This window comes from Camarhynchus parvulus, chromosome Z (genome assembly GCF_901933205.1).
Source record: "Camarhynchus parvulus chromosome Z, STF_HiC, whole genome shotgun sequence".
Lineage (NCBI taxonomy): Eukaryota > Metazoa > Chordata > Aves > Passeriformes > Thraupidae > Camarhynchus > Camarhynchus parvulus.
The window spans coordinates 3,880,548-3,891,007 of record NC_044601.1 but is presented as its reverse complement, the minus strand read 5'-3'; positions in this window follow the sequence as shown (position 1 = coordinate 3,891,007).

The following is a 10,460-nucleotide window of genomic DNA, read 5'->3' as shown; positions in this document are numbered from 1 at the left end:
ACAGGCAGACAGCAATTTAAATTAAATGCCTGGACTTTGTAATGCAGGCTGAAGTATTCAGGTATTCCACTCTACTGATGGTGTTTTGGGAGAGAAAAACTCTCATGCCCTCTGTGTCAAACCTCTACGCTGCAAACACAAAATACACTCTAATTTCTCAAATGAGTTTAAATTTGTTGCTTGTAGTTTCATTCTTTTTATATTTCATAAGGCCTCCATATTTTGGATAGTTGTTTCTTCTCCTTTTGTTTATCCATCCACTCCACACTCTCAGAATGCCTTCCAGTCCTGTAGTTCAACCTCCCCAGCCACAGTGGCATCTGCTGCCAAAGGGAGTTGAAATATCTTTCAACTCATCAGAATTTAACACTTAAAGGGATCAACTTCCGTAAAAAGGAAGATCAGGGTCTAATTGCCTACTTCCATCTTTTTCTCAGGGTCTATTAGTATTATTATTCTGACTTAAATGGCCTGCTTCTTTAGCAAATATGCTTAAGAATTATTTCAGTGTAAATTTGATTTTTTGGAGTGTCTGGTTTTGATAATTTGACTACCTTACTATGTATTTTTTCTTAATGGAGGCCAATTCAATAGTAATTTATGACAGCTGTTTTGTCTTCAAATTGTGTACTATTTGGAAGACAGAAATTGCTTTCAAGATTACTTTAATATCAGGCCAATTGATGGTATCTGTCCAAAATAGATACTTCAATACTGACTTTAACAATCATGCTGAAGTTCTGAGCTCTCCCCTTGGAGAAGAAGCAACCAAAATGATTTTCCAGAATATTCTCATCTGTGTAAAGGGAAATTTTTCATATCAGATTTATAGCGGACATTTGTTTTCTCTCATATTCTGAATTATTTATGAGCTCCAACAAAGGACTGTTTCCTGGAAAGCTATAGGGGTGTTTCAGCTTGTCTTAGTCCTTTGAACTGTGTTACTTTTGAGTAACTTAGCATCTGAGAAGTGAAGGAAAACCTCCCCTCCCAAAGAAAAAGTTGTTCACTATATCTGTTTGCAGAGATTTAAACTATGAATAGGACAATCCTCCATACTCCTAGCAAATGATTATTTTCTTTCTGGATCAACTATGCCTGAAAGTTTGATGTAAAACAGATTTTATGTCCATTATAATACTTTATGACCATAAACATCTCTAAGATTTTGGCAAGCTTGAGGAAGTCATGAAATTACATCGCCTCTACCCTTATCTCACAAAGTTTAATTATGAACTTTAGCAAGTTTATCAAGTAATGTTGATATTTTGCAAGATAATAGCTAAATAAGAATTATTTATTTTTTAAATAAGCTTTTAGATTCTTGGGTTGCTCCCTTTCCTTTCTTTAGCATAAGAGGCCAGCACCTCCTCCAAATGTTGTTCCCCTGAAATCCTCAGAGTGCCCAAAATTAATACATTTTTATGACATTTATTACCTGTTGCTCTAGCCAACTTACTTGCCACTGGTCTAGGTCTTTTGCTGAGACATCTAGGACTGTTGTCTGGAGAGACATCATCTCCTCTGAAAACCCAGGACGCAGAATGAAAGTTTTCTGTATAAAAGCCTTTGTCCTCATTTTCAGAATATAGTCCCAGATCTACTGATCGAGCATCCTCTGAATTTACTGTCATGGCGATAAAACAAGTAAAAGTTATGTCAGGAGGGAAAATGTATGAAGAACAAGAGACCTCAGCCGCTCAGCATGCAAGAAGTGCCACAAACTTCTTAATTAACTGTCTGTAATGTTTGTACTGAATTCCTCAATTTTGTTGCTGTTAAAGGAGAAGTCTGCAAGGATTTCCAAATAGAAGATCACAATACTGGAGGCAAATGCACGTTGGACTTGAGTAAGAAGTGAAGTCTTAATGCAAGTGGTCAAAACAGGAGCTGCAACTCTTTAAGACAAATCTGGCTTAAGCTAGTCCTTAAGCTATCTAATGTGACCCATTTGATTAGGAAATCAAACAAATCTTTTAGAAATTTAGTATGAGTTCAGTTCATATCAGAAGACAAAAGAGAAGATGAAAAGCATCTTCCATGACAGGGGCATTGATGACCATATTTTCTGTTTTCTTAATCTTAGCTCTTCCAGGCATAAAGTTTTTTTAAAAAGGATTTACATTCCCAATATCTTGCAATGAGTTCACATGGAAATGGAGGAGAGCTCTAATTCTCTGCTAAAGTTGAGACTCTCAAGGCAATAGGATGTCAGGCAGCGGGCTGTGACAGGTTATAAACAGCAAGCTGAATGTAAATAAATAGTCTAACAACATCCCAAGCAGACCAGGAGCTGGAACTTCAAAGTTAAGACTGGATGGTGAAAGTCATATATAAGTATACATCATCAGATGCTGTGCTAACAGATAGACTGAAAATACAAATTTTCTGAGAGGAAAAAACCATCACATGCCTTTCAGTATGAAATGCCTGGTATAATGCAGCTAGATTTAATGCAGCTGGAGGAAGGATCTGTTTGCTTTGTTTATCCTGTGTTTGATGTAAAATGATTCCCAGTTTAAAAACAGAGAAGATAAAAATACACCTTTATTTAAAGTTATATTTGTTCAGGCAGTCACTCCCTGAATACATCTAAGTGGCAGTCCTTTCTTCTCTTAGAAAATGTGCTCAGCTGTGTCTATCTAGACAAATACTACAGGTCCACTGGCTCCTCCCTTATGCAGAAAGTATGAGATTACATGCTTAACTGTTTAAGAAGCTACTAGCAAATAGACAAATAAATAAATATTACTATGCTGATATGTTTAAAGCTCATTTTTCCTCGAAAGCATAAATTAAAACCTAGACTAGCACCAGACAACTCAGTACAGCAGAGTATTTTGCCAGTTTAATGCTGAATTTTTGTAATTTTAGTAGAGTTAGAGTAGATTAAAATGTGACAAATAGGCAAAACTATATACACTGCCATGCTGGCACTGCCATGGAATTATGCCAAAACATTTCCTTTCTCTTCTTGAGTTTTTGGAACAGATGTCAAACTGGAGAGTCACAAACAAGCACACTTAAATTATTCCCAGATGCTGGAAGTAAGAATGTAAGGAGCTGCTGCTTCCATATGCCAATCAGAGCTGTCTGCCAAGAGAGGGTAAGTCAAGCTACCAAACCAAAAGGGACAGAAGTCTCAGGCCTGTGGCATACTATCCAAGAAGATTAGATGTGAGAATCTGTGACAGAATTGTCTGTCCAGTCACCTGTTCTGGAGACCACTCTGGGTATATGCCACATGCTACCCAAAACTTTGTCTCAAGGAAAGCAATTCTGGCTCTTTCAACTTGCTCTTTTTTGACTTGTTTGATTTGTTAAAGATATATATATATGTTTCCTCTATGAAACCAACACATGCCAAACTTAGTAAAATTTATGGTACAGCTTTATATTCAAGAGACACCACTGCTGAAATCAAGGAATAGTTTAGCCTGGTGTGTATAGCTTCTGGTAAGTTTTTTGAGCCCAGGTGGTTTGACAGGGTAATTTTCTAGTCTTAATATGATGGCATAGAACCTGTTTTAGGGGCAAGCAATGAAAATTGCTACCAATAAAGAGCCTTTTTATTCCCATGTGAAATGTTAGTCATGCCTTCTTCTTCATTAACAGGCATTAAAACCTTAGGGAGTGGCTCAGTTACCTGAACAGAGGTGGCCTGTACCATATGAGATACCTCAGGGTATCCTGCCTGCTCTTCAATTACTACTTCAAAAAGGCTTGGGTTCCCTGCTGGTTCACATATCTCAGGTCCCTCTTGGTAACCCAGCTGCCAACTGAAAGCTATGTATAAGTACTGAATTAATGTAGGATTTACCTCTTTGGTACAGGCATGGAACATATTTATACTTTATCATCTATTGGACTTGCACTGAGGACTCAGAGTTCAGAGTTTTCTATACATCCATATTTTCCCTTCTTCAAAGAGGAGGCTATACACCTACAAATAAAATTTCCTGTACCGAAAGAACTCATAGCACAAAATATTTCCACAGGGAAGTGCACATTTCTTCATCCCCACAAAGTATTTTTTATATTACTAAAATAGCAAAACAGGAGGTAAGGCAGTGTTAAGTAAGAAATACCACATATCCACATATGTACTCCCTAGACTGTTCAATCCTTGTTTGGTGACTCCATCTGCATGCAATTTAAATTCACTAAGCAGTTCATCTGAAAAATTCCTTCCCATGAAGTTTAAGCTGATGAATTTGCATGTGGCAAGGTGACAGATCTCTTAAAGAGACAGTTATGAGTCACAGTGAATAACAATCTAGGCAACAAGTGTAGATTAAAGTTGGAGCAGGTGGTTGCCTTTGTAAGGAGGAAAGACTCCCAGCTCAGCATGCTTTGACATAAGTAGATATCAGGATTATGATTTTTGTTATAACCTCAAACCTGCTGCCACATAATTACATGTTTGTGCCTAAAGTTTGTCTTAATATTATTTGAGCATATAATTTGAACATGCCCTACCATGAACATGCATGATAGAATCAACTTTTTTTTTAGTCAGATTGTTTGCTTAACCAAGGAGAAAGGATATTCTGTGTTACTCATGATAATGACTAACAGAGACATTTGGATAGCAAACTGGACATCAATTTCCTCAGTTGAAAAGCCTGTCATATTACCAATTACACATACAGGAAAGATACCAAGTGTAATACTAAAGTACTCACTTGATCCCTCAGTGATTGTGCTGTTTATGGAGCTTCCTCCAGTTGAACTGCACTTTTTGCTGTCTTTGAACTGTTTCCGTCTTCTGGCCCACTGGTCTATTGCATCTTCCTGGGAACTGTCACTTGCTCTAGTGTCTTTCTTCAAAGGCAATTTTCTGGTTTTATTCATCTCTGATTTCAAGTCTAAATTATAACCAGATGTTGTTTGTGAGAAATATGCGACACAACTTGTAAAAGTAATTTTACTGTGTAATATCTCCATGTTCTAAATCCAAGAATAATCTAACCAATATATAAATGAAAATACCAAATAATACTGAAAATATTCTGAAAATATACATCTGAGACTAATTGAGTAGAAGTATCTCTACTTAAATACCTACATAGCATAGTACCTCACTGTCTTAATGCAGAAACTTGTAAATTGCTCATGGATCTTGTTTAACATTATACATTTCTGAAGCGGTCAATTGGTAGATATATAAACTCCTATTTAAATACTAATAATCTTGAAAGATATGCATGAAGATTTTCCTGGTTCAGACTTCTTTCTAGTTAAGGCAGAATAAACTTAATTGTTGCATTATTATTTCAGATAAGACAACAATCATAAAACAGATCTTGTATTATACTCTGTATTAAAAATGTGACTGTAAGCACTGGCAAGGACAGATAAAGTCCAACCTCCACAGCCTCCCTGGAGGACTCTGTAGATACACCCATGGCTGCACAGCCTTTTTCTGGCTTCAACCAGATGCTCATCACGTGTAACTCAGCAAGGGCATTCCAGGGCACTGTTCCAGACCATTGCTGAGACTCAGGAATGTCCTTCTAGTGCCCTTTGCAGGGGTCTTTTCCTCTTTGATACAACCATGAAGTACCCAGAACACTAGAGACTTCTAGACTGCCTTTCTCCCATCCTGTTCACCACAGTGGCATCTCTTCTCCTCTGTGGTAGAAGTTCTCATTCTTTGCAGAAAAATGACATATTTGCTTTCCAGTGTCACTGATTACTAAACTCCAAAATTCCCACACTGCCCAATGTCTTGGTAAAGTAGGCTGTAAAATTTATTCTGAATGCACACATTTATTCTTTTAGAGGAGGACCTCCACAGCATTGCTGGGAATGGAGATAAAACAAAATACGACCCTGGACCAAAAGAGGGCCAAAGCAAGATGACAGGTATGAGAAAGAACACACATAGATAATTCTTAGCAAAGGGCAAAAGGGAAGAGAGAATAAAAGAAGAGAAAAGAAAAACAAAAGAAAAACATAGCTATATCTCACTTCTGTGCTGTGTCCCTTAACCATTTAGGTCTAATGTCTGAGAAGTCAAGGATTTTGGCATACAGTTTCCTTTAGTATCTTAATTCTATACATTGTTCTATAGAGATTTCCATTTCATCAATTCTCTAGTTCACATATTGATACCGAGATATTTGTATTGAGATACTTATGTTGAGGTACTGGTCTATATACCAATATGAATCCATGTAGTATATCTATATAGTGTATAAAATACTTCAGGTATTTTTTTAAATTTCCATTACCAGTGCCAAACAAGACAGCCACGGAGGTCATACCAGTCTTTCTGCAGGTATGGTGAACTAAAAGATTTTTTAAAACTTCAGCTTCTTTGAACTAGGATTATATAAGACATTTTCCATAAGAAAATGTATATTTTCCAATTATATAAACCTCTTAACCTCCAAATCAGCTGGAAACATCGCCTTCTGGAGAGGTGAATTTGAGATGTATTTGCATACAACCTGATTGATATTAAAAAAATAAAATTAAAGCGTTTGGAGTGATATTTTAACAACACATACACACATATGTGTGTACATATTCATAATGCAAAAGGCTCACATTGTAGTGTGTAATATCCCAGGATGGCTTAAAATTTTTATACTTCAAAACACTAATTTTAAAAGACAAGTTATGGATATCAGTAGATGGATTATAAAAAGGAAGACAAGAAATTTCGTAAAATTAGCTATTAAAAATAAGCCTTTTTCATACACACTTTCTTCAAACATATAAAAGAGAGGAGAAAAGCAGGTTCAAAGATCCCCTGTGGTCATCCAATGAAAATGTTCAGCCGGAATTAAGACCTATATGTATCCATATATATTCAGTATTCCTGTCAATCACATGGATTTGAAAGCCAGATTTATGTGGTTTTAAACACAGACTTGCGCTCTGAGTTCATATCACACAGTAACTGCTTTTACTATTACTTCCTGCAATGGTGCTTTCTTCTCTCACTAGTTGTACAGGATAGGGGGGCAGTTTAATGTAGAAAAACTGCTTCTTGATCAAAGCTGCATTAATTTTTTGTTTTTTTAAAAATATTGATTTCTTGGCTCTGCAAGATGGTTCCTAGAATCCTCAGCAGAACAACTGCATATTGTAACCCCGTGGCCATAACAATATCATTGTAAACTTTTAATATACATTTATTTACCAAGTAAACAGATGTCACAAAAGCTCCTATGCAAAAGATGTGTGATATTAACTTGAAAAGTCTTGTAACACCTACCTTTCTGACTAATATGTCTTACTGATGATGACATATCTGCAGTCTCATAATAATCTTCTTTCATTTCAAAATTTGATTCAATTTCTTCGAAGTTGGACTTGACTAACAGTGGTAGTTGATTTACTCCAGGCTCTCTCCTTAAACTGTCATCAGTTGACTGTTTACTGCAAGAGTTCTCCAATCTTTGCTTAATGTTTAAATGTTCTGTGAAATTCTCTTTATTTTCTGTGCATACTGAAGAGGTAGATAATACGAAGACCTGTGCTGAATTATTATGGCAATCAGATTCAACAAGGACATCTCCAGATACGTACTGTACCTCAGAAAGGCTTTCCAATGCTTTATTCGTGTCATTCTCTTTGTGATCTAACATGGATGACAGCAAGGATTTTTCTTGTATACTGCAGGTAAGGTTAGGTTCTTTCTTCACTGCAGAGGCAAAACATTCAGGTATCAATGTGGTGTTGCCTTGGACAAGTCTTCCTTCTCCTTCTCCAGTTATCACTGGAGGGTCAGCCAGTACTGACTCTCTCCTTTTATTTGTTACCTCAGACTCTGCATACGGTGGGAGTACATTTAACTGTAAAACTGAAGATGAAGTCTGTGATTGTTTTGGGATGCTTTCTGTAGATGCATAATTAATACTTTCTATATCATTAATGAATTCACCTGAAGGGCTTGTAGAAAGTGAAGAGGCTTGTATTGGGTGAGCTTTGTTTTGCCATTCAACATGCTTTTCTACAGAGTTGTACTCTGATTTCTCTTTATTTAAAGCTTCAGTAGACTCTGAGTCTTCTTCCCACATGGATAGGTTTCCCAGAGGCTCTTCATGGTAATTTTCTCTTTTGTCAGGTGTAGTACCTCTGGAATGAAGGCTCTCCATTAATGTTTCTTCTGTTTCTTCATCTTGCCCCACACAGTCTGCACAGTCTTTCAGTAAACAAGTGCCATCTAGACACACATCTTCTTCAGGCTCAGATGGATAAATGGTAATATTATGATCAAATGATGTGAAAGCGTACTGATATGAAGACTTAAGACTTCTTAAATTTCTCAGAGAGGAGGTCAAGTTGGGATACTTGTAAAGCTCTGTCAGAGAGGAGGTCAAGTCAGGACACTTACAAAGTTCCTTATATTTTCTAGGAATATGTGAGTTCCTGTTATAGACATCTGCTTTGGTCTCCTTAAGCAATACGTTTAAGGACGGCAGTGAGTAAAAGCCAGAATCCCTTCTAGGGTGAACTGGTGATGGTACCTCCAGGGTAGTATCTGGGAAAGACTTTCTTCTTGCTGTTTTTCGTCCTCTGTCTCTGTGTTTGTCACAGTTATTTCTTTCTTGATGTAATACATTGCTCTTATTAACACATTCTTTCCCATTGTTTGGATTTTGCAAGGTATTAATGGCTACAAGACAATTACTATTATTTATTTTTGAGAAAAGTATTTTATCCTTAGAAAAGTCTTCCTTCTCATTGGTATGGTCTTCATAGACCTCTGTGTTAAGTTTACAGAAAAAATTTTCTTCTCCCCAAATACTCAAGGCTGTAGTGAGACCGTCAGATTCCTTTCCGCTATTAACAGGGTATGAAGATATGCCTTCTGCTATTGTATCCAGGTGCATTTTGTCACAGTCAGCAAATTCCTTAGGTGGAGGAAGAAGTGTATATCCATCTGGGAATGTATAATCTGCTTTTTCATGAAAGCTAAACAATGACTCACAGTCTGTGTTACACAGTGCCTCTGTAACAGAATAATCTGTTTCACTCCAGTATGTGTCTTCATGTTCCCTGTTGAGTGGTTTGCTCTGTGCCTGCTCGCCAGCTTTGATGTTAACCTTCAGATTTTTATTTCTGCTGGTATATTCCACCTGAATGTCTTTAGTTTCAATGTTCATTTCCAAGGAGGGACTTTCATTGATGGCACTTTGAATTTTATGTAGAGAGGATCTCTTATATTTCCCCCTGTGTTCTGCTGACTGTTCAGCTAAAGGGCATTCACACTTTGAACATTTTGAACACTGAGTTCTCTGGCATTGTCTTTCATGACATTTCTTGTTCTTTGAACTCTTCCTTTGTTCATCCCCAACTTTTGTTCCAGAATCAAACAAAGAAATATTCTTAATTTCTACTTCAATATTAAAGGAGCCATATTTTACTTCTGCAGAAATTTTTCCAGTGGCCAAGCAAACTGAGTCTGAAGAATCTGGCTTGCCCCACAGTGTAATTTTTCCTTTGGATGAGCCCTCTGACTCAGCAAAAGTTACTGTAGCTAGGATTTCATCTTGCTGAGGTGAGATCATTTTAGGAGTGCAGTTCTTTTTCTTCTTCCCTTCTTTTTCAATGTCTGATACATTATCAAGGTCTCTGTCTTCAGAAGCATCTGAGCTGCTCTGATTCTTGTTTTCATGATCTTTTCTGTCTTCTTCAGCGCCTTTTGCATCCAGTGGCTCTGTGAAGTGAGACAGAGCCTCATGTGCTTTATTTTCAAGGCTTCCTACACTTTGCTGGCATTTACAAATGGGTGACAACTGTGCATCTAATTCAAGATTAAAAAACAAACAAACAAACAAACATTTTCCCATGATTTGGTAAGCAGTATCATAAATATGTGATTAGCTTTGAGACAGTTTTCATAGAAAATGCCTACACTATCTTTAAGATCTAGTGTATTTTCCACATTATTACTTTTAAATTTCAGTATTAACTAGTTTCGTCATAGTTAACTGATAAATAATGCGAAATGAGATAAACAGGATGGCCACATTAATTCACTCTGATCTGAGAAATTCAATACATTTGCATTTTTTAAAAATAAATTTTTGCTTTTGTTAGGGTATAAGATATTCTATTTGCTTATAATAAGAGCTACATTTGAAATTTTATTACTCCTCCTAATATTGACTTTTTTCCTGTGAACACACTGGGTCAATCATCATCCCACTGCCTGCTTGCCATCTGGGTAAATTCTATGGAAGTTGGCTTTTATAATCCTTTTACAGATGAGCAAACAAAGGGATTAATTAATACCATCACACAGCAGGTCAGTGGCACATTGCCAGGAGATGTGAGTCACAGCTACCTGATTTAAGTAGAATAAAATAGTGTTTCCTGGCTGTACTAGGCAAGATTTCATGGCATTCACACAATGACATAAAATTCTGTCTTGCTTTGGTTTTTGTAAGAAAAGGTCATGTGCACTACAGGGTAACAGTTTAATAGTGACATCTACTTAA